The sequence below is a fragment of the Aphelocoma coerulescens genome, chromosome 11, assembly GCF_041296385.1.
Source record: "Aphelocoma coerulescens isolate FSJ_1873_10779 chromosome 11, UR_Acoe_1.0, whole genome shotgun sequence".
Lineage (NCBI taxonomy): Eukaryota > Metazoa > Chordata > Aves > Passeriformes > Corvidae > Aphelocoma > Aphelocoma coerulescens.
Window position 1 is genome coordinate 532,739 of NC_091025.1, and position 24,033 is coordinate 556,771.

The following is a 24,033-nucleotide window of genomic DNA, read 5'->3' on the forward strand; positions in this document are numbered from 1 at the left end:
CTGTGGTGTAACATGGGGTCTCTTTGGTCCTGACCTACTGCTGCCTCCCAGCCACCTCCAGCAGCGGGACTGGGACAGCCCTGCAGAGGAATGCCTGCTTTGGGACAATCTGCATTCTTTCAAAGGTTTCAGTAATAATCATCCATTTCATTTCAGTTTCTATTATTCTTTATATGAATTTACTTCTCGTAATGACTCAAATTCAAGTATAGAAAAAAGGCAAATCGTTACTTTCCCTTTGAACCCCAGGACACAGCAGCATGGCACTGTCCTCTTCCCACCCCACACACCTGGCTCTCATTCCACTGGCACCTGCAAGCACTGTGAAGTAGCCACAGACAACTTCAGGTTAAACTGCTTTCTCAGATACATCAGCCAAGAATGAGCCTTTCCAAAGTAGAACCACCCAGGTCCAGAATGCCCCCATCTTTCTTGAGGGAGACTGAATGGAAACCTGGAGCGCAGCAGCACAGGGACAGACCTGCTGCTGTTCCAAAGCAGAGAAGTAGGAAGGAGCCACCCCAAAAGCAGCAGCACCCAGAGCCAGGGAGATCAGCTCAGACAACTGAAAGCCACCAGCACACACAGAACTGCTCCACCCCACCCCCAGGGGACCATTCACCTCAACTTTCAAGATACCTTCCAGCCCCTCTGCATTTTCTCTTCGTGTTTCATGATTTGAGCTGAAAATAGCAGCTGTCGCAATATCACAGACTGGGCTGGGTTGGAGAGGACCTTAAAGCTTAGCTCGTTCCACCCCCTGCCATGGGCAGGGACATCTTCCACTATCCCAGGTTGCTCCAAGCCCCGTCCAACCTGGCCTTGGACACTCCCAGGGATGGGACAGCCACAGCTTCTCTGAGCACCCTGTGGCAGGGCCTCATATCTAATCTAAATCTACACAATCTGAAACAATTAAGAATATCCAAGTACATTTTTGACAGGTTCAGCATCAGATATGTGTAACCATCCATCAGCTCAGGAACTATGCCGGGTACAGACAGCAAATACCTGTGCTCAAACAGGGCTGGGAAGACACTGCTGTGGGGTTTATTTCCATCCTAACAGAGAGAGCAGGAAGTACTGTGAAGGCAAGAATAACAGAAGAGAGAGCAATAAATGAAGACCAGGATCAAACATAAAGACACGCTGTGAAAACTAACCCTGTGTCTCCCTTTACTGAAAGAACTGCCCCTTCTTCCACACTGCACTGGGGAGTTGCGCTAGAGAAGATGGGCACTAGCTATGATCTAAAAAAGGCAGAAAACTAGGCCAAGAGCAGCTGACACCAAAATGATGGAAAGAAAATACTGCCCTGGATAAAGGTTTCCCCTCTTGAAAGGCCTTGGGAGCCTTTGCACTAACATCACTGCTGGCCTTGCTGCCAGTCAGCAGAAACCACCGATCCTTGATGAAATTAAATTGAGAAGCATATCCAACACACTAGAAGACCAGAATGTTACACAAGCTAGGATTTGAGGTCTAGAATAACGAGAAAGCAACTAAATCCGAGGTTATGATAGGAAAACTCTGAGCTTCTGCAGTAAATTCAGGGTTTACCTATTGGGAATTACACAGGAGGAGACAGACTAATGCACTGGCCAGGATGAACCAAAGGATGCAGCTGGACAAGCGGCAAACACAATCTCCAGGATGTTGCTCAGATTATTTGTGGAGACAAGGAAGCAATAAAGGGCACAATAATAGCACTGCAAGATCTCAGCTGGAACGACATGTATGACTGTGACCACGTTAGAAAGAACACCTGAGCGGGGAGCCACAGGTAGAGCAAGCACTGGGGCAGAGGTTCTCCAGCACAAACCTAAGGCTTCAGGTCCCCAGCCCTGCTGTGTCAGGCAGCTGGCACATGCACTCGCGTGTGCTACCCCACAGTGCCCATACACTCATCTGTCCTGTGTGACCCAGCAGGTAACATGGGAACACTCCTCCATTTCCTCCGAGTTGAGCTTCTGGGACACAAATTCAGCAGCCCTCAGGCAAGCCTGGGGCCTCACTAATGCCAGCACAGAGGAAGCTTATTGGTTTGAAAGTTAACTTTCCTACTTTTCACTATTTATTTCTTATGGAGGAAGATAAGAACAACAGGCCACAGTGACTGTGCCATTTATTATGCAACTGTTTGTCAGTTAATATTTGTGTTCCAGCAAGGCAAGGACCAGATAAAGGATGCCTTGGAGCTGCCCTCCCTGCTGGAAATGCGCCGAGGAGCTGCCGGGGTTCTCCGAGCAGGTCGTGACCCAGCTGTGACACCCACAGAATTCAGCTGGGCTGCCCCAGCCCCACCTACCTGCATACATGCTCCCTGCTCGCACTGGTACCTGCCACCACACGCTCCTCTACAGCTACAGAGCAGCATGTGTGAGCACAAGCTTTCTAAATTTAGCCCTGCTTCTTCATGCTCCAACCTCTCCTTCCATAGCGCCGGAATAATGGTGGCAATCTCTTCTGGCAGCAAGCAGAACTAAAAGGATTAATCTGCTACATCTCTGTAAAAGTACTCCAATAATTAAGAGGAGCAACTGCTGAACAAGATTAGCACTAGACTAGAACAAAACAGAATAAGCAATAGGGACCTCTACAAAAGCACGTGCCGAGGTGTCACACCTGCCATCCCAGCCATGCGGCATCCCAACAGAAGGGCCTGCTGCTTCACCCTCCACTGAGGTTCAACAGGCACTGGATGCAGATTTGGCCTACTTCTTCTGCTCCCCTCCATCGTGTGCCACTGCTGCCCTGGTTACACTCTCACCAAATCTATTTTTGTACTGTTTTTCGCCAGTTTTTGAAGTGTCTGAAAGAAGCCAGTATCGCAGAAACACAGAGTGATTGGGTCCCCAGAGATCTCCAGGTGGGCTCCTGGCCACACTCTGTCCCAGCTCTGGTTACAGCCACCACACACAGCAGTGAGTTCTGGAACAGGCACCTGCTGCTTGTTCTGGCTCTGGACTGTAAATGGGAACACCTGCGTTGGGACGAGAGCTTGGCAAGGCAGGGGGACAGGCACACCGTTCCCAGAGCATCCTGGCAGGGAAGGCCAATTCCCAGCCTCGGCAGGCTGATACCTGACCGGCTGCCAGCAAAGCCACACGATCCACCCCGCACAGGGTCACAGGCCACCTGCACAGCAGAGCCTGCTTTAGAAGCAGTCTGGGGACACTGTGACACATCCCCATCACGTCCCCGCTCTCCTCAGAGAGCTGCAGGACAGCCCAACACCGACTGCTTTAGGCTTGCTCCCTTCCTCTCCCCACACGCTGCAGAGCCACGACACCACACACTGGCTACAACAACCTGCCAGCAAGAAGCAACACAGATATGTGAAACATGACCTGCAACATGACCTAAATTCTACTTCTGCAAAATGAAGAGTCACTCCAAGCACCTCCCTCATGCAGCACACTTGCTTTGTTTCCTTTTAGATTTAGGACACAGGTTTTCTAACCCTCCCAGGAGGTTCAAGCACACAAGGGAACTGCAAAGGGAATGGTGACCAAAAAACACCACCACAGCTAACAGAGAATGTGTAAAATTGTTTGCCAGGCAATGCAGCAAAACAGGAAGAGCTGCACTTAAAAACCAGTAGGAGCTTTACTACTCCAGCACACTGGGGCTGTAAAAGACAATGACAAGACCATCTATTTGGGTCTACAACTCCTCAGGCCTCCTGCAGTGCTCCAGCACCAGCACCTGATGCTCCTTGCTGAGCACATCACCAGGACACAGGTTCCCCATGTTCTGCTTCCCACCTCCAGCCATCTCATTCCAGTACTACAGCTCTGTTCTCATCCCATCCTCACTCCTTCATGGCTTAGTTCCCATTTTAGGGAGTTCAGCCTCAAAGAAATATCCTGGATGTTATTCCTCTTGAAAGTATTTGGCAGCAGATGATCTTAAGTTTTTCTTAAAAGGTGTGTGTGTATGCCAGAAAGGCCATCAGGCTCAGCTGTGCTTGTCTCAGGAAAAGACAAACAGGACAGAAGGAATCCAGCTGCTCCAGTCCAGAGGTCCCAGACACTTAGGCACCCACATTCCCCCTTCTTCACTGAATACACGAATAAAGCTAATCCCACATGAGACCAGCTCTCTGGAGTGCAGGTTTCCCACCCCTCTCCACAGAGCTGGTCCCCACCTGCCTGTCCCATCAGAGCTGCAGGGGCAGCCGCCAGCCCCTCCAGCAGGCGGGTGCGTTTGGAGGAGCCCCAGCATCATCGCACCTGCAGCTCCGAGGCCGAGGGAAGGCACAGGTGTGAGGGCGAGCCCAGCAGTGGCTTAGCAGGAGTACCTCTGGGAATGGATTCGGTGTCAAGTGTCAGCACGTAAATTGCTATTGGCTTCTCAATAAGCAGCAGCAGTGAGCTAAGTGTTTCCCTGTGTCGTGCAGGCTCTCTCTGACTCAATACAGCAGTATTGACAGCACAATCACAGGGTAATCCAGGCCCCACTAATATCTCAGCACTTCCTCATTGAAAATACACTTTCTACTTGGACACCAGCCCATTAGCACGGGCTCCATCACCAGTGTCCCCCCAACCCACCAGGACATGCAGCAGCACAGCCTCCCGACACTTCCTGGGGCACAGCCCAGGGCACCACAGAAAAGGGCTCCTTGCCATGAGAAATCACCAATGGAAAAAGGATGAAAGCTAATCAGAAAGTCTTTATGGCTCAAGTCTCTGTAGGTTCCGGAAAAAATTGGTATTTCCTTGCTAGACAAGAGAAGTTCATTCAGGGAATTAATTCTGTTCTCGCCTCTGACCCTCTGCCTGTCATCCGTCCTCACAATCTTATCTCTAAACCTTGACCACACGTTCCTCCAGGCAGCAGTTTCTCCTTTCATTCATGGAAAACAAGAGACCTGCACCTGCACAGCAGGAAAACCTACACCCTACTCCCTACTGCAGGGCATGGATGCTCTGGAGGATCCTTAATACTCCTCTGGCATTTGGAGAAGAGGGAGGTTTGCTCATTTGCAGGTATCTCATGTTACCAGCCACTTGAAGACAAGATCAGAAAGTGAAAAATGTTAAAAAAGCTGGTGGGGGCTGGTGGGGACTGGTGGGTCCCCTTGGGCTGGATCAAGCAGCCAGTGTGCTCCCAAGGCTGTCCCTGTGGAGCGCGCCGGAGCTGCTCATGCTGGGGTCACCCACAACTCCTGGCGCTGCGTTCATCCGACTGAGGCACGCGGCTCCACACCCCCCACATTCAGAAGCTGCATTCATGTGGAAAGCTGGTGCCTCACCACACACAGCACACAAACGGGACTGTAGAATGGGCTGATCCACTCAGTTTACGTTTAATCTATTTTGGTAACAATAACAGCAGACCCAGGAGGACAGACACCTCGAGGAGGGGAGCGCACACTGTGCCCAAGGCCTCCAGCTGCCCCACACAACTCCTCCTGAAGACCATCCACGATGATTTCACTGCCACTGCTGCCATAGAAAAATGGCTAATCTAAGGACCAAACCAGTAAACTAAGGATGCCTTTAACAACTACATCCCAACACACTTGGTGTAGTGCCAGATCTTTAACCAACACAACTTTATCATGTTCCAGCACTGATAAACAGCAATCTTCCATCTCACCAAGGCTGCAACAGTATCAACTTACTGGAGAACCGCAGATAAACCAAGATGGGAAGCACTTCCAACAGCAGTGCATGCTGCGACCCCGTTCCCAGCTGGCCCAGCACCGTGCTCTCCCACTGGACACGGCATGCTGCAGAGAGCTGAGCAGAAGCGTTTGAAAGAGAACCCCTCTGGCATGGCCACGCCAATGTGCCATTGTTGGAATTTCACAGGCATGGTCAGGAGCCTTCTGGGGAGACAAGGAAGTGATTTGGTCTGGAAGCAGATGAGGAGCAGACCCCTAGTTAGGAAGAGGTTAATGCTGCTCCTGCCTGCAATCTGATAAATGGTCTGCAGAAAGCAGGTTCTCTCACTTTGAGATATGATGTCACTAACCTTTATTGATCCACAATCAGAGAACTTTGCTTATCTCTCTCCTGTGATATGCCCTCCTGTACTCAACTAGTGTTTAATACACTGCTGGGCATCTGGCACTCACTACAGCTCCCACCACACCTCTGCTGGCCCACCAGAGACAATGTCTGACAGGTTGTGTCTGCAAGTTACAGACCAGCTAACTCGAGGGGTAAATGCAGGCGTGCACCCCCTCCCACCCCACCACCTCCACCAGGAACCTGTGTTTCAGAGAATGTTATACACCTGTACTGGAACATCTGGTGAGAAGAGGGAGCCAACAGCAGAGACATGGTCCAATGTAGTCTTACAGCCTCTGAACCTGAGGAGAGCATGTGCCCTCTGAAGTTACTGTTCCTGTGGGAGTGTTTATCTTAACACAACTTTTACTAATTTACAGAAACAACACTTTACTTCTAGCCTCAACTTCCTTTCTAATACTTGAGGTGAAACACAAAGTTAGGTGACTAATACAGGAACTATCAATGAGCCACTTGCTCCAACGTGGCAGCAAAGCCACAGACTTATGCCCCAAATCCAGCGGGGTTTGCTTCCAATACACTAGTGATGCCAGAAAACAGCTGAACAGACAGGTAGCAAAATCTGTACTTTAAACGATTAGACCAGTCATGTGTAGAGATGACTGGAGAAGAGCTTCACATGCTGTTTTTCTGCTAGATAACACACAAAGGAGTTGCCTATGAGCTTGCCTTACACCACCACAACCACAGCACTACTCACTCACAGTGCAGGGCAGCTCTCGCTCACACCTGAAACCAGAAGCTCACAGGCTGAACCAAACTGGAGGTACTGGAGAGGTGGAGTAAAACACCTCAAGGTTTGCTTTGAAGGTTATGTGAACCTTTTTGTTTCAATGGGGAATTGGTCTTGTAAAAGCTTTGGAAAAGACAGAGTTGTAAGTTTTCGAACACACATAAAATAGCTGTGACCTATTTTACTCACTATCCACCCAAAAAACCACATTCTTGTATCACTGCAGGCCAAGTTTTAGGGTAGGAGTTAAAGTTTTTCCCTCTGTTAACTACAGGTGATGAAACATGGGCATGGGGTCCCTAATCCCCAAAGCAAGATCCTAAGGAGAACCACCATGGTGCCAGCAATACCCTCTTGGTACAGTGAGAGCCCCTTCGAGTCTGTGCTTCTGTGACTATGAATACACTGCTCTGCAGACAGGTCAGAGGAAAAAATTAAGAAGAATTTGTCCACTTTGCAAAGCTCAAATTACTACATGTTACTGTTCTGATACAGTCCAGTGATTCTTACAGCTTCAGACATGCACCAAACTTTCTTTTTTTCATTACAGGTCTATTGAAACATGCGCTTCTTAAAATAGTAAATTACAGTCTTCTCCAATTTGTGGAAATAAATTAGGGAACACTGTCCAAATGCCAGCCTTGGCAGAGAGCACAAAAATCCCAAACTTAGATTTCCTGCAAGTTGAGAGACATTTGAATTAGAGGTATTAGACTGTAACCTGTTAATATTCCTGCTCAGTCATTAAGTTCACATACAGAACACTGACTATTTCAGGATGCAAAGGAGAAACACAAGGGCCAGTGGTCGAGTCACCTCTGTCTCTGACAGCTGGAGAGAAATCATCACTGATCCACCAGAAAGAGCTTCAGCTGATCCCAATCCTAAAGGCGAACCTGGGCAGGCATGCAGATACTGCTAATGAATGGGTTTCATCCTGATGCTGTCGTTCCCTGTCGAGTGCAGTGCAGTATTTATGACAAAAGCCACCCCGGGCAACTCCCTGCTCCACAGAGAGCTGCGGGCAGCAGCTCCAGCCCTGGCCAACAGAAATGGGTAGAAAAACAAGCTGAACCCCTCATCCATTATATGCTCCAGCTAAAAGAAGTGAGGAATTATCTGCCATCCACAAAGTTTCACAAACCCTTTATCCAGCCTTGGACTGTGGGACTCCAAGCTGTGGCCAGGAGGGAGCAAAAAGCCTCAAGGAAACCCTGAAAACTTATTTGGAAACGTAGAAAAGCCTTGTTCCAACCTGCCCTTGCCTTAGGCATCAGCATCACCAGGCATGAACAGGATTCAAATATCTCAATACAGTAAGGACTGAGTCACCCTTTTTAACAGCATCTCTTCTGAGGATCTGGTCCACACAGGATTTCCCTCAGCTCACCCACTGCCTCAGCTCTTCTAACCAGGGGAAGCAACCTGCACAGCTGCTCCCCTTTACCTGCCCATTGCTGCCAGCACTGTACCAGGAGCTACCAGAAATTTAAAGACATCATTCATGCAGTTCGGCTGCTCAGATGTTTCCTCCATGAAAAAGCTTTCAGTGTAAATATATCCTGCTGCAGCTCAGCATCTCCACTCCATTACAGACAGATCACAAGACTCAGCGATTCCCTGCCAAAACAGCAGACTTGGAATAGTTACAATTTTTAATGTACAGTCTATACAATAACTTCACAACATCAGGGAAAATGCAGCTCAGTGCAGCCAGCAAGGAAGTGGCCAGATAAAGAACTTCATTGCAGGAGGATGCAACCTTTAGATAGAAGCATGTTCCACGGCAGTCTGGAGCAGCTGTCTCAGACCAGTCCCAGCTACGAATTCCTGTAAGGTATTTCTGGAAACTGGATGTGCCTCGTAGCAGGCACTGCTGGATGCCTGGCAGAAGAGACATCACTGCCCAGAGTGCTCTGCACAAGCTTAGGATAAAAAAATGATAACACTATAGGGCTATCTTCCACCTGGCAGCAGTTTATATGACAAGAACCTTCATTTCACTGGATTTAATGAATGTTTTTTTTAAATCCCTTCACTACAGTATTGCTGTCACCACCTCCAAGACCTGGGTCTTCTGCTCCAGCTACAGACCACTCTGGATGTAAATTCCCAGAGACATCCCTACTGCCAGTCCTGCAAATCCAGACAGATGCGCAGTTTTCTCCCAGTAAAAGCCCAAACTGGACCCAAGGGGCCAACAGAAACCCCCCAGCTGAGCACCTGTCTCCGCACAGGGACCCCCACACCTTGCATCCTGCTACGCTCAGCAAGCCTGGGCTGGGACCCAGGGGGCAGAGTAGAAAGGGGAGGGTGGCTGCTGCTTCTCTTTATTTAAAAGGTGCTGCTGGAGGTAGAAACACATGAAAGTCCATGTAGGACAAGGGAAGGAATTATCCCTCCCATTGATTTTCGCTCTGGGGTATTAGAAAGAACACAGCATTTATCTGGAGATTTCTTCCCAAAGCTAGCTATGGACTTTCAAACGTAAATGAGACTTGAAAGGGGCTTATCGGGCAAGAATCCACTGAAACTTCACAGGGGAGGGGGTGTGTGGGTGGCCGGGGGTGGGGACGACGGGAGAGCCTGGCAGGGAGGCTCTCGGATCTATGGCCTCTCAGACAGCTGAAAGCCCCGCTCTGTCCGGACCTCAACCCAGCAGCCAAGGGGCAGAGCCCAGGGCAGGCAGCAGGGAAGGAGCCGTAGGGCAGCGGGGTTCCCTGCATCCACATCTTCCAGCAAGCATCCCTTCTTCAGAGGCCCTTCTGCAGGACCACAATCCCAATGGCATCGGGACCTGATGGCATCAGCCACTCCATGCCAGGGAAGGCAGAGGGCTGAGGGCAGCTCCCTAGCTGGACACAGCCAAGGGACACAGGCTCACTGCCCCTCTGAACTGTCTCCATCCTCCTGCAGCCAGGGCTGTGCCCAGGAGCCGCGGGAGGCTCAACCCTGACCTAAGGAATCCCTTCTGCAGCATTCCCAACAGGTACCCACCTCAGTGCCACCCCACTCGGTGCCACCGCCAGTCCCCAAACCCCTGGCCCCACACAAGCATCAGCAGCCACGCCACAGCCCCACTTGCTTGGAAAAGCCTCAGCAGCCTCGTCTCCCATCGCTGTCTTTCCCAGGTAGCTGGGAGGGTGTAATTGGTGAGGCAGGAGATTAGAAATATCGGCAGCCTCTAAGTAAGACTTTAATTTACTGGCAGATCAATAGCGCTAGGGTTATATTGGCAAAGTGTCTACAACTCTATTGACTCACGCAATTCCTCTTATCAATTTATCAGAAATCTGGAAGCCAGAAGATATTGTTTGAAGAAAAAAGGCAGCAGGAGTTTGAACACTTAGCATGGGCAGCCCAATCAGGCACTCAGCACTAAGCGTTTTACAGCAGATGTATCAGCCGCAAAGGAGGCCAATATGATATGATTAAGAGCTAACTTGCTTCCTCACATGCCACACAGCCTTTTTAAGCTGCTTCTCACCTCAGACCTTTGCACTGAGACAGTCACTAGGACAGATGCGGTCCCAACAGCCCAAATGGAACTAGAAAAATCTGTATTTCACTCTGCAAGGTCCTAAATTCAACCCCTCCTGCCTGGACCCTTCCCAGGCTCACTTGGGTTTCCTACGAAGTCTGAGCTTTATGGAGTTATAAGCCCACTACAGTGTTGGGAATCTGTTCAGAAGGATTGCAGAAAAATCCTCATTTCTGTACTTCCTCAGAAAAATTCAGCATGGTGGGTCTGCAGTGCCACATTCCTTTGCCTTGCAGGGTGTGAAATGGAAAAGCAAGAGTAGGGAAAAATACATCTCCCATGTCTAAAATCCAGTGGTGAAAAACACCACTGGGTATCAGAAGCGTTTCTTCAACTCAGAGGGGCATTGAAACAGGAAACCAAAATAAAATACTCCAGACCCCCTCTCTTTCATTAGTCCTCAGATGACTAGAAAACATGCAGCAATTCAGGCTCTGGGATCAGGAAATGTATCTTGAGCAGTGAGCTGCCACTCCTGGGAATGTTCCTTGATAGGATGGGGAGCTCCACACTAATGAGTGGGTACATCCCCTCTTCCAGCTGGATGCAGTGCTGCACAACTTACCATCCCACCTCACCTTCACTCCTCCACCATCATGCAATAAGGCACCAAGGCTTCAAATATGAGTAAGGTGGTGACACTTACCAACCCAGGGGCAAAGGGCCACTGGTTTCCAGCTGGAACTTGCCAGTCCCTGGCCTCAAGCTGGATGCTGTCACCCCTGCTACTGAGAAGCCACAGCCCTGCCTTCCAGGATAAAAACAAAGCCTTAAAAACTAAACAGAAGTTCTGACTCAGTAACTGTGAAAAAGCCTTGGCTGGAGGGCAGAAAGAGGCAGAGTGGGACAAGCACTACTGCCTGGACTCCTGACGCTGGCTGGAGCCACAGCCTGGGCACCACCACGGCCCCTGGAGCAGCTCCTGCCCAGGGGTGCCCAGGGTCTCCTTGCTGCCCGCCCCACCTGCCCCAGAGCACGGCAGGTAACCCCTCCAACCTGGGTGCTCTGGCAGACCCAAACACCTGTGAGGCCCACAGAAAATAAGATGGAATGAAAGATTAAAATGAGTAAAATCCTTGAGCCCAACCAAGGACACAAAAATACCCTACTTGGGAGGGGAAGAAATGCCTGCCTTTGCCTCTGTCAAAGCAAAAATCCAACTCCCAGCTGGTGTGGAAGGCCAGCAATTCCCACTCCATCCTTGTCATGTCCAGGTCACCAGAGCCACCCTTGGAGCATCTCGTCTGAGAATCAACCATCCCACGGCATTTAAGGTGCTCAACCCCAACTCTGAGGTGCTCAATCCCAGAGCATCCAGCTGCAGTGACCACCTCAGCCCCTCAACAGACACCTTTGTCCTGAGGTCCCCAAGAATCTGCAGCCAGTTCATGCAACTGGGCTTGAACTCCCCTAAGGACACCCGACACGGGCATGCTGGCGTGGGGGGTGGGGGGGGGGAGCAGCTCAGACCACCGAAATGGGGAGAATAAAGACCTTTTGCTTAAGCTCCAGGAAGCAAAGAGAAAAAACACTAATTAACTCAGCAGCAAGTTGTTAGTATTTGCATACAAATGCAGCCACAAATCATGACAAACAAGGCAGGACAAGGCAGGCCCATTAGTACACAGAGATCCAGCCCGGCTCCTGTGGGTCATGGCAGGCAGGCTGCCAGCTGCTCCCAGGGGGGCACAGGGAACGGGCCCTTATCTCCACCAACACTCCTACAACCAGCAGCAACAGAAGCCACAGGGATAAGGTTTCCTTGCATGTAAAACAAAGGAATGGGATAAATTCTTCAATCCCAGTCAACAGTAAAGTAAGAGCTGCCAGAGAAAAGCCGGAGTGGAAGCTCCTCACTCTGGCAGCCGTGCTGCTCCTCACCCGGGATAAGGGTAGAGCAGGCTTCCCACCACAGTGGCCGTGCAGGGAAGATGGACAGACCCATGTCACAAAGAACAAATCACATCCAACATAGCAAAAGAATGTGCCCAAAAGCCTGAAACAAATTACCTGAACAGAACAAAATCCAGCTACTGTAGCAGTTGAACAAGTTTACCCTTCCAAAAGCCACTACAGCTGCAGGCTTTATCACACATTTCACCTCACCTCGCCTCCTTGTTTTGGAGGTTTCTCCTCCTTGCCCAGCAGAGGCTGCAGGTGCAATTGGCAGCAAGCCTCCCAGCTCCAGCTCGGGCCCTCCCTGCACACTGGCCAGCACCCTGATGGACACAGAGCTCCCTGCGTTTACACACTTTGCATTTGCCTAATGAGTCACTTATTACCATTGAGGACTCAGTATTATAAAAAAGTTACTATTTTTTGTCTCACAAAAAGACAAAATCTTCAATTCCACTGTTTGGGGTTTTGCTTAATTGTGTGTTCCTCCCTCCCAGTCCCCTCAGCTGGGATCTCGGGATTTAAAAGAAAACTCCAGCAACCACTAGTTCACATCAAGGCTTCACAAAAAGAAAAAAGAAATCTGATTTCTAATTTTAAATAGGAAACTCTCACTGGCAAGATCCCAAGAACCTTAGACGGTGACTTTCATTAAATGCAAGTTTCTCATCACTGCAGCTCAGGCAGAGAGCAAAGCAGCACAGCCTGGCCCTGCCACAGGGTACACAGAGCTCTGTGCACAGGGGGAATATGCAGCTTCAGAACGGTGCTGGAAACCAGCACCTCTGTATCTGCAGTCAGCCAGCAGCATGACACATCCCAACGGGAGCCAAGTCTGAGCCGGCAGGCAGGATGAACGGATGAGCTTCCTACCACAACAGACAACACATAAGTGAACCTGAACTGAACGAGCACTACAATAGAAATATTCTAGACTACATTTTTTTACCCCTAAATGCAAAGTTTCAGAACACACATTATTGAAGAAATCACAGCAGCTCTAACAGCAATTTCCACGCTCAGGTCCTGCATCATCTGATTCAGAAACCACCCTTCTGGCTTTTGAGTGTGTGTTTGCAGGAGAAAACACTTCTGCTTCTCCTCGCCTGGGAGCCAGTTAAGATCACATTTTCACTCTGGGGTATGATGTTTTGCTTTACTAATGACTTTATAAAGAATAAACCATTAAGAAATCATCAGTCTATGGAAACAATCAGAATCTGGAGGTTTTACACAGGAATCACTCTGGAATGACCAGGAAAAGGGGCATCTATACAAAGACGTCCCCAACAGAGCCCCCACTGCACTGGTGCTTGGATGTGGATGGACAGACAGACCTCAGTGTAGAGTCTAAACACACCTGATGTACAAGCACACAGAGAACACTACACATACACAGCTGAGACCCAGGAGCACAGCCAGACCCAGCACAACCCGCACCAGGGCAGGGCACAGCGTGTGCCTGGCCACCCTCCTCTCCGCCAGTAGCCGGCGCAGCCTCTGCCAGCCCCTCCACTGCCACCAGTTACATCCCAGAACTCTGCAAAGTTAGAAAGACACAGAAGAGACTCCTTGGACATGAGATTAGGCAATGGCTTAAATAAAACCAAAATCAGTTTCAAAACTTGCAGCAAATATTTGGTTTGGAACTGCAAAGAGCACTGGACAGGGGAGGAGGGAGCTACCCCAGGAGGAGAAGGAGCTACCTGGAGCAGGTATAGACCCCTCAGAAAACAGGATCCAGATCCTTCATCAAAACACTGGCCAGTGCTGCTGCAGAGGAACAGGGGGTGGAGGGGGAGCAAACAGATTGTTTGTTTATTTAGGCAGGTGAAACCACAAACAGAAGCCATCCAGGCTGCCAGCTCCAGGTGCTGGCTTCGCACGGAGCACACGGAACGCACCAGGGCATGAAGCCCGCGGCAGCGGCTGGAGCAGAGCCAGAGCCGCACACGGCAGAGCCCAGGGACTAGGCCCTGGCTGCCAGCAGCCCCAGCTGCTCACCCACAGCACAGCCCAGCAATTTCCACCCAGCTCCCCAGGCCAGAGCTCCCAATAGGAGAAGGATGTTCCGAAGGAGCCAGGGCACTGTGGGGACCAGCTCCTCCTTCCATGGTAGAAGGAGCTCACCCTTCAGCTGAGCCTCTGCCTCAGCCATAGCTCAGCTTCCTTAGGTGAAAGGGCTGCACAGGGATCCTCTGAGTTTTGCTGTACTCCTGAAAGGGCAAAAGAGTAACAAAATAAGGATGACTAAAAGCAGTGTCTTCCTCCAAAGCACCCTACACCAAATGCACACTTAGGAGCCAGCCCCACACTGGGACCATGTTTTTGGCTCGGGCAGCAGCAGAGCAAGCGCTCCTCTGGGAACAGTCCTCAGTCCTGACTGCCTGTTCCCCTGTTCCCCTCCGCTCCAGCAAAGCCATTTCAACCTGTACCACACGATTATTTCAAATTAAAGGGAAGCTGGCAAAAAAACAACCAAAAATAAAAATATTTTGAGGAAGCTTTTTTCCCCCCGTCCTTTAGCAATTTTTCTAACTCAGGTCCCTTCCCTAAACTACTTCCCCGTGCCACTGCCCCAAAGCTCTGTGTCAGCAAAAGGAAAAAGCATCCAGGGCAAGGCTGGGTTTGGCAGCAGCATCAGTGTCACACACAGATATAACACCAGCCCCAGCAGCCTCTCCAGGTCCTGCCTCAGCACCACTGAGCCGTCACTGTGATTTACTTGCCAAGAGTTCCTACACACAGGCAAACAAGAGGAATTCAGTGCAGGCACGTGAATACAGCAGTGTGAACCTGCTCGTGGACATTCCTGTTTTGGTTTGAAATCAAGTTGCTTTGGTACAGCTCATAACTGTTTCCAATTCAATTAAGCCAAACTAAAATAAACCCTCCTTGAACTGAAAATAATGTCCACAGGGCATTCTAATGTGCAAGTAAATCCTTTGAAAAAATAATAATAAATCAATGAAAACTTTTCTAAGCAGGAAGAGTGCTGGTAAGCAGAGGGTATTTGTTCTGAAAACCTCTGAAAGAGTCAGAATGAGGAGCCAAGCACAGTTTTCACCAGACATTTCTCAGAGCCCAATTGAACTGTTTACCTAAGACAGTTAAAAGGGTATCAGCAGTATGAAATGCAGTCAGCTTCAAAGTCACAGTCTCGAGTCCTAAACATGCCACAGCAACCTCATTTTAGGCAAACACAGGCTCTATTTTTGTTAAGTGTTTCTCTTCCTCTGCTGTGCAAGAGGCTCATACAAGGAAGAAGGAACTTTAAAATATAAAACCAAACAAACAAAAAAACTTTTACACTCAAGACACCGTGAGAACATTAAAGAACACCACCTCTGTCCTTTCTCCCACAGTACTCACTGTAGCTATTTCTACAAAAAGAACCTTTATTTTACCATTTTCTTCCTCTTTTGTAAACAATCTGCACCCTAAGACTCTTAGTCCTTCTATTTCCAGGCACCAGGGAGCCAGGAGCCATCACCACAGCAGTCACCAACATCACCTCTGGGGCTCAGAACTGCCCTAGCCTCCTCATAGTGACCTGGACCATGGGGCTGACTTCAGGCCCTCATCCCCTCCGTGCTGGTCAGGCACAGCCAAAACCGTTGCTTGGAACTGTTCAACATCCAAGTAATGGCATTAATGGAGAGAGCTGAGCCTTAACAAAAGTAAATTAAAACAGCAGTTGAGAAATCACCCAGTCCTGCTCCACAGTCCAGCAAGGCCTTCAACAAGACACAGACACAGCTTTTAATATCCCAAATATTTGCATAGGGGAAAACTGTAACCAAAATACTCCTCCCCTCCACCTCCTGGCAACTACGCTTTAATGGCAGATGGAGCTTTTTTGGTTTCTCCACTTTTTTTTTTTGTTTTAAAATGCAGAAGATCCACTGAGCACCACCAACAGTAAAATACCTATGTCTCTGCCCAACACCTCTCCACTCATGTTCTCCAGCTGTACAGAACTTCAGATCTCCAGAGGACAGCCAGTGCTTCTTGAGGAATCTCACCAAAAGCATCTCACTGACCATTGCTACTCCATGGGCTTTGTACCCAGAAGCAAGAAGGGACTGAGAAAAAGATTGCTGGCGGGATAAAAACCAGTCTTGACGTCCAGTTCCTGCCTGAACTAAGCAGACATTCACACAGCCAGTGGCTACTTGGACTCAAGGAAGGAAACCTCCAGTCCCAAGAGAGCATCCCATCACTCCAGAGACACAAAAGGTATGCTTAAACGAGGAACATGGCTAGAGAAGTGGCTGGTTGGACACTCCCAGTTGTACTGCCAAGAGCCAGAGGACCTTGCAGGGGGCCTCTGGCAACTAGGTCTGCAGCCCTGGGCACAGTTGAGAGGTTTCAAGAGAAGTCAGCCATGTTGTTCCTCCCATGAGGCTGACCCCAGCCACTGCTGTGCAGATCAGAGCTCAATCCTCCTCCTCCTCTTGCACAGGCTCCAAGCAATCCCCCGGGCACTTCCAGAGCTTGGCTCTGTTGTTCACACATCTGCAGTTCCAGGTGAAACCGCTGCAAGCCTGCCATGAAGGCAGCTTTTCACGCAGGGCTGCACTGGCACCAGACCCACCACCTGGGGAATTTCCAGGATCTCATGCAAACCTCTGGGACTTCCATGTTGCCCAAAATAAAGAGGAAACAGTGGAGAGGCTGGTTAAAATAAGGCAATCAAGGAAAAAGACATCTGTGGCAGCTCCTTCAGACAGGCACTGCTACTCGCCGAGTGACTGGTTTCTGAAATAGCGGAGGTGCACATGGTGCTGACCACCCTCCCCAGGGCTGGGCACCCCACCCCAGCACACAGCTCACGATGTGCTCCGTGGCCAGCAAAGGGCATGGGGCTGGCAGCAGCGTCTGGCTCACTGCCTGCTCTCCCCTCTGCCAGCCATGAGGCACTGCCACAAAACCCATCCCGCCAGCCCTCCTCCAGCACGCGCCTGCTCTGGGGCAGTGCGTGCTTCTTGTCCACCATCCTCATTTCTCGACCAGTAACACAACCAACCAGACGCTCCACCCCACTGCCGCCTCCTCCAGCTGTGCTGCAGGACCAACACCATGCCTACAGGAGCTCATCCTGAGGAACAGGAGCTCAGGATGTACACCTCCCTACACCTTCACATGTGCCTTTAAGATTAGACTTGGACTCTGTAGGGCTACAAACCCTGCCCAACATGACCAGTCCTGCACCCTAGCGCACTGCGCCCCAGAAAGCAGCAACACCAGGAGGGATGAGACAGTGTCAAAAACAAAGGACAAACCAGCTCCATTTCTCCAGTACCATAGCACAGGTCTTGAGCACAGCGCTCTGCTGGGAGGTGCTGAGGTGCTCTGGACAATCCCTCTGCTCCACAGCTGCCCCCAGCACAGCAGGTACTTCCACTTAAAATTTAAGGATGAAACAATGCTCTGGGGATTTAAGACATGTTATGATTTTTCACAATTAACCCCCACTTACAGTCCCTGCATGTGAACTACACATCATCCCATTTCATCCTCAGCAGAGGCAACCACTTGGTGTCCTGCCCAAAGTCAGTGTCAGAGCTGAAACAGATCTTTTGACTTCCAAACAAGCTCACGGTGTTAAGCTGCTTTTAACTGTCTCTACGGAAGATGAAAAACAGCAAGAAGAAAGGAACGGGGGAAGGAAGTATGTAAGACTAAAAGAGACAAAATTAACAGGAGAAAATTAAAGAGGAGAAATTTAGGCTCTGACATCTAAAGGAGCTGTATAGAAGCACATGCCCGGGTGCTGCACACCCGGCTTCCAGAAGACAGGCCAGAGCACCCAAAGTCGGATGCAAAGGCGCTGACCGCAGCACCTTGGGGACACGGTGAGCCCTGCCAGCCCGAGTCCCACTGGGCGCCTTCGCCTCCAGTGTCTGGGCCCAACAGCACCTGCTGTCCCCCTCCCTCACCAGCACTGGGAGGATGCCCTGCTCCTGGCCCTGTTCCTCCATGTACTGCATATGAATGATGGTGGGCCTGCACTGTGCTGGCGGCCAGGGCGCCTCACTTCAACACCAACAAAGCAGAAGGTTAATTTGAACCTCACAGCCCTGCTGCTGCGCGCTTGTGCCTCCTCCTCGCCCTCCCTCCCCGCTCTCCTTTCTGTGCAAAGCCTGACATCTACAGTTCTGTCTGGCACAGTCAGGGGCTGCGGTGGGAACCGCACAAGGACACGGGGACGTGGTGGCCGTCTGCCCTCCGCTCCCTGGCCTTCGTTCACCCACATGCCACAGCACAAAGCAACCTCAGCCCGATAAGGGGACATGCACCAGGAGCAAAGACCACCCATCGGTACCACTCCAGTGGCCACGAGCACACTGCTACAGTTCACTCGAGACCAGCTCCTGCACTGGCACTGGCACCCAGCACTGTCCAACGCTGCACACCCAAGGAACCACAGCCCGGCAGCATCACCTCCGCAGCCATTGTGCGGGAACCTCCTGCACCGCAGCACGGCACAGCCCCTGCTCTGCTTTCAAGGTATCCAAGGGCTGGGCACCAGCCTCTGCAACACCAGAGGTACAGCTGGAACGCACAAGCTGCTGTGCACAGCCCGAATCCAGAACACCTTCACACTGCAGGAGCAGGGCTGCTTTGCAGACTCTGCAGCTCTCAAACCTGTGCCTCAAACACCAAGTAGCTCTGTGCACTTTCCCTGCTCACTCTCCTGAACCAACCTCCAGGCCTGACAACATGCTTTCCCACCTCAGCAAACACACCTTGGGGAAGAAGCCCCAGATTCTGCATCATCTCAAACAACCTGCACCTGATGGCAGCTCAGCCAGCTGTGCCTCCGCACCCTCCTCACCTCCCCCTTCTTCACTTAATTCCATTATAACAAGAAGACCAAAACCGTCTGAGCCCATCACCAGACGTCACAGTCACTCAGGAAACCCACTGCCCAACCCAGCAGGATCAAGCACATTATTGCCATGTTACCATCAGCAATTCCTTTTGCACGCTGAATTCCGCATCAAGTGCCCGTCTGTTTGCACAAGGCAGCCGGTGGCAGTGTGGAAGGAGGGTTAAACCCCCTGCTACCCAACTAAGCCAACCAGCCATTTTGGAGTGGGCTACCACCAGCCAGGAAAGCGCAGCTGGAAGTACGAGGTGAGCCCAAGGCAGGACACAGGGTCGCTGCTGCTCGGACCTGAGGGTTTGGGACTAGCTCCCATCTTCCCCGGCAGGGACCGATGCTTCAGCAGGCACGCTTGGGCCATGAAAACACTAAGAACTAACGTGTTATAGGCCCTACAGACTCCAGTTTCCCAGATACCAGGGCAGGGGGAGGATGGGAAAAAACATTTTACCAGAGCTGCCAAGCACATTGTCTGCTCCAGCATCACTGCCATGCCAAGGAACCTGTGCACCTCAGCCCTCACCAAATTTAATACCTGAAAGCCTGGTTACCACAGGGCCAGCATCCTCATGTTCAACAGCAACGTGCACCATACAATTCAGAACACTGTGAAATGTTTGTTTTCCGGGAGGGGGGAAAGAAAAATACTGCTGGTCCTCTTTGCCTTTTCATAGCAAGAGGCATGTTTGGCACTTGTGACATAATGAAATTACAATCAACAGCTAAGTGTCTCTCCTAGCAGCAAACTCAAGGGCAAAGCCGGGTGGCCGCAGCCTGCCAGCAGCACCCGCTATCATCCCGCTGTCCCTCCACCTCAGCAGCGCCTGGGACGTGCTGGCAGCCACCACCAGCTCCGGCCTGCATGAGCTCCCTTCCTGACATCCCCAACCAAAAAATAATTTCATGTGGGGACGAACTTGGACTGTGCTCACAGCCACCTCTGACACACACAATGCACACCTGGCGCTCATAGCCCTGCGCACAGCCAGCGTTGCTGTGGCGACGAGCACCCACCTCCCGCACCGACAGATGGACACATCTGTCCGGCACAGCCAACAAGGAAGCGCTGGAAGCTCTGGCTTCTTGCCGGCGCAGCGAGACCTCAGCAAGACCCGCAGCGTCTCCGAGGGGAAGGAGGAACACAGGGGTGGCCAGGGCTGGTGGGATCCCCAACCCAGCAGCAGGACCGCTGCCGGCAGCGAGGGAAGCCCGACTCATCCACCCTGTTTTGTTGTTTGGGTATTTTTTTTAAACTAGCTGGAATTTATCTATTTCTCCAATCCCTGCCTACACACAAACCCAACCTCGGGAGCAAACAAAAATGCCTGAATCGCAGATCAGAGACAAAGCAGAAGGCAAGCGGGCGGCCTGCTCCCGCTGCCCTCACCTCACCCCTCGGCGCGAGGCGGTTATATTTAGGTACTGCCACGGTCTGCGGTGCCGCGGCCCCCTCGGGCACGGCGCAGAATGCAGATTTTCCAGACAACAGACCACAACAGCTCCGTCGAAACCATTAGAGGCTGCGGCGCCCAGGCCTGCGCACAGATGTTTTGATTCCCACTCTCCTGCCACGACAGCCCTCGACAGCCCCATCGCTGCTGCCACGCGCTGGACACCCAGCCTGAATTTTGGCTGTCGAGGAGGGAGGGAGGGGGAGCCCTGCTCCCCTGAGAGGAGCTCCGCTCTCTAGTCTACCCCTGCATCTCCTCAGGGAAGGGCAGCCTCCCCCTGGGCTCTCAGACGGCGTGGGGGATGACCCACCATGATGAAACAGGAGCAGCACAGCGAGGACAGCCCCCACAGGCACCTGCTGTGGCCCCAGGGGCCTCTCCCAGGCTGAAGCCCCCACAGTCATCAGCTGCAGGAGCCTGCGAGCGGCACAGGGGTCTGGCATGTTCTGGGCCAGGGGGACCTGTCGTGACCCAGCTTTGTTCACAGCCCACTTCTCCTGCCAGCCGGACGCACCCACTGGTACATGGCCCCCAAAGCCACACAAAGGCCAAACCTTGGCTGCGCTCTGGTAAAGGGATGCAGGAGCCGTGAAACACTCAACCTCTCCCGAGCCTGTCTCTCTGGAACCAATCTCCGCAGCGCAAACACACCTCCGGCCCCGGCAGGGCCGGCGCCGCCGCCACCAGCACCCACAGAAGATGGTTGCCGAAAACTCTCCCACCGCAGACAAGAAAGCGACACTGGCAGGGAAACGCTCCTACGAGGGATCAAGCCCCCGCAGAACAGAGCACAGCATGTGAATAAAGTTGATGTAAAAGCCAACTAATTCTTTTTCTGCTTCTCCATGCAACATTTTTTTATTATTATTACTGCTACTACTGTTATTTTGGAAAGCGGAAGGAGGTGCTAACAGGGAGGCTGATGCAGCCAGCTGTGTGTCCATCAGTTTGGGATTCAGTGATTCCTGCTGAAGCCGTTCAACCACTGGCCAGGCCCAAAGCAAATCAGCCGCTCCTGGCCTCTGGCACAACACCGACAGCAATGGGGCGGAGGTCAAAGCAGAGAGATGAAAGAGGGACACACGCCTCTGCTTTTGTCAGAGCGGCCACCACCGGGCCCCAGTGTGACAGCGGCCATGACAAGTCCAGCCGATAGTGCCAGGCACACAGGGCCGCCCGCGCTGCCTTGGCCCGCCAAGCAGCACCTTGGCTTGGTCCTGCGGGAACAAAAGGCAGCGGCAGGGCGGGAGGGGGGGTCCGGAGGCTCTGCAGCAAAGGACCAGTGCTGCTGTGGCCGGCACAGTGCGCGGGACAGGGGCTGGAGCCAACTTCCTGCTGCCCTCTGCTCCCAAAATGACCACGTTAAAAAGAAAAGAGGCGGAAAAAAATATACAAATACAGCAAAGCAACTTCTGGGGCCAGATGCAGAGTTTCGCTCCCCTCTAATGTGCCTTTTCTTTGCTTTTGTTCCAGTCGAAGGCAGCCTGCAGAGCGGGACCGGGCAGGAGGCAGCTCAGGCAGCTGCACAGGGGAAAGCCCTCGACCGGCGGCAGAGCAGAAGCCTGGCGAGCCCTGGGCCTGGCCGCAGGGCCGGCGCTTCATGGTGGTGGGGAGCCCGGCACGATCCTGCTGTCGGGGGCCCGGGACACCCCGCTCGCCCCCCTCCCAGCTGCTCTCCGGCCTCTGCTGCTGCAGCAGCCAAAAAGCCATGATCCGTCTTCACTCAGTGCCGGACCAGACAGTGCTCCCTAATGAGGGAGCATTACAATCAGCTTGTAATGCTGAATTTTTAATGCTGCCAAGGGCTCTGTTACATAATAAAGGGTGCAACGGGAGCAGAGGGCGGCCGGTGGGGCGGCCCGATCCCCCTGGCCACGCAGGTGGCGGCCCCGGCCCACTGGCCACCCCTCGCACCCCCTGACCCGCCGCTTACCGCCAGCGCCGTAGGATAGGGCGCGTACGACGCCCATCGGAGCTCCTGCCCTGCCGGGAGGGTTGCACAAACTTTCCTCAAGTGCATGGAGGGGTGATGCCAAAACGCTGGCTCCGCACTCTGCCGCGGCTCGGCCGGGAAATGATTTAAAAGCAAAGTTCACGAGCATGTTAACGGCATGCTCTCGTATGTCCCCGCACACACGGGCTGCGCTGCGCCGCTCAGTAATACCCTAGGACTGTAAATCTATAACCACTGCAATGATTTAGTGATTAAAAACATGATAACATATTGTGTAACTGCAAACCACAGAATCCCTGCCAACTCTCCTCCGAGATACAGGAACAAAAATACAGAAAATGCGTTGCTCGCAGCGGTCTTCCTAAACTCGATGGAAAGATTTTAATAATAATAATGCAAAAAACCCCAAAAAAAACAAACCCCAAAAACAAAAACCCAACCCAGACATCAGAAAAGGCTGGATACAAAGCAAGGTTAGAAAAAAAAAATATTTAAAAGACAGAATTTTAAATACAGATCTTGCTCTAACAAATTACAATCTAAACATGCCTCGCTTTTTTCTCTTTTTAAGTTTGTCGTAACTGGAATAACTGGTCTTGTGTGATGTCTTGCATATTCAAAGTGCTTTGTAATAGGATACGGAGACCAAACCTTATTTGCCTAAACTCAATGGGTTTTATTTTTTTCCCCTCTCTCTCCCCCCCATTTCTTTTCCTTTTATTTTCCCTCCTCCCCCCCCTTTCTCCTCTAACAGGGGGAGGGTGTAAGGGGAGGCAAAAGGAAGCGAGGGCTTTAAGCTGTAAGGAAAATACCTGAAAGGGGAAGCTGCAATCCGTAATACAGTGAGGAAAGCCAAATATTATACGTATATTTTTAAAGGCAGCTATGGGAGTTTTGGCCTCTAAGCAGCCAACTTGACCCCATTCTCTCTATTCCCTTATTTCCTCCGTCGCAGGATTCCTGCACCTTCAGTCGTATTCGAACTCAATGTGACCCTAAGGAGGGAGTCACCGAGTCTCCAGAAAATTGCTCCATATTAAACAGAAGCAAGAAGAGGAGAAAGACAGCCGGCGCAGAGGGGACACGGTTGCGTTAGAGTCCAGGACATATCGAGAGCAGCCCCAAGCACAGCGGGAGAGAGAAACAGACCTTGCTCGGAACCAATTTTTGTTGGTTTAAAAAAAAAAGAAGGGGGGGGGGGGGGACGGGACTGAATAATTAAAAAAAAAAAAAAAAAAGACAAAGACACAAACAAATGCAACCCAAATTATAAATAATTCACAGTCCGAACCCCGCGTGTGCGTGGCACCCACGCACGCCGTGCACAGCCAGGGCACATACACACACACACGCTGCCCGCGAAGGGTGCGTGCGGCAGCGGGAACCCGAGCGCGGCGGGTCCCGGCGGGGACCGACAGGGACCCGCGTTTCACGTAGTGCGATAAGCGCCAGGCGATGCAGCCCCGAGTCATTAACCCCGGCCCCGAGCGGGCTCGGCCTGCGGTGCCGCCCGCCCCCGCCG

General features: G+C 51.5%; 1 protein-coding gene across 2 annotated transcripts in view; it reads right to left on the reverse strand.

The window, feature by feature from the left end:
• ZFHX3 (zinc finger homeobox 3) overlaps positions 1 to 24,033 on the reverse strand; it is a 127,013-nt gene that overhangs the window by 102,158 nt on the left and 822 nt on the right. Inside the window, exon 1 of one of the 2 annotated variants that reach the window (XM_069027139.1) lies at positions 22,491 to 23,743. The exons of the other annotated variant lie outside the window; for it this stretch is intronic. The gene's annotated coding sequence lies outside the window, so the exon portion shown is untranslated. Of the gene's footprint in view, positions 1 to 22,490; positions 23,744 to 24,033 lie in introns of those variants that run through there. 2 annotated transcript variants of the gene reach the window in all.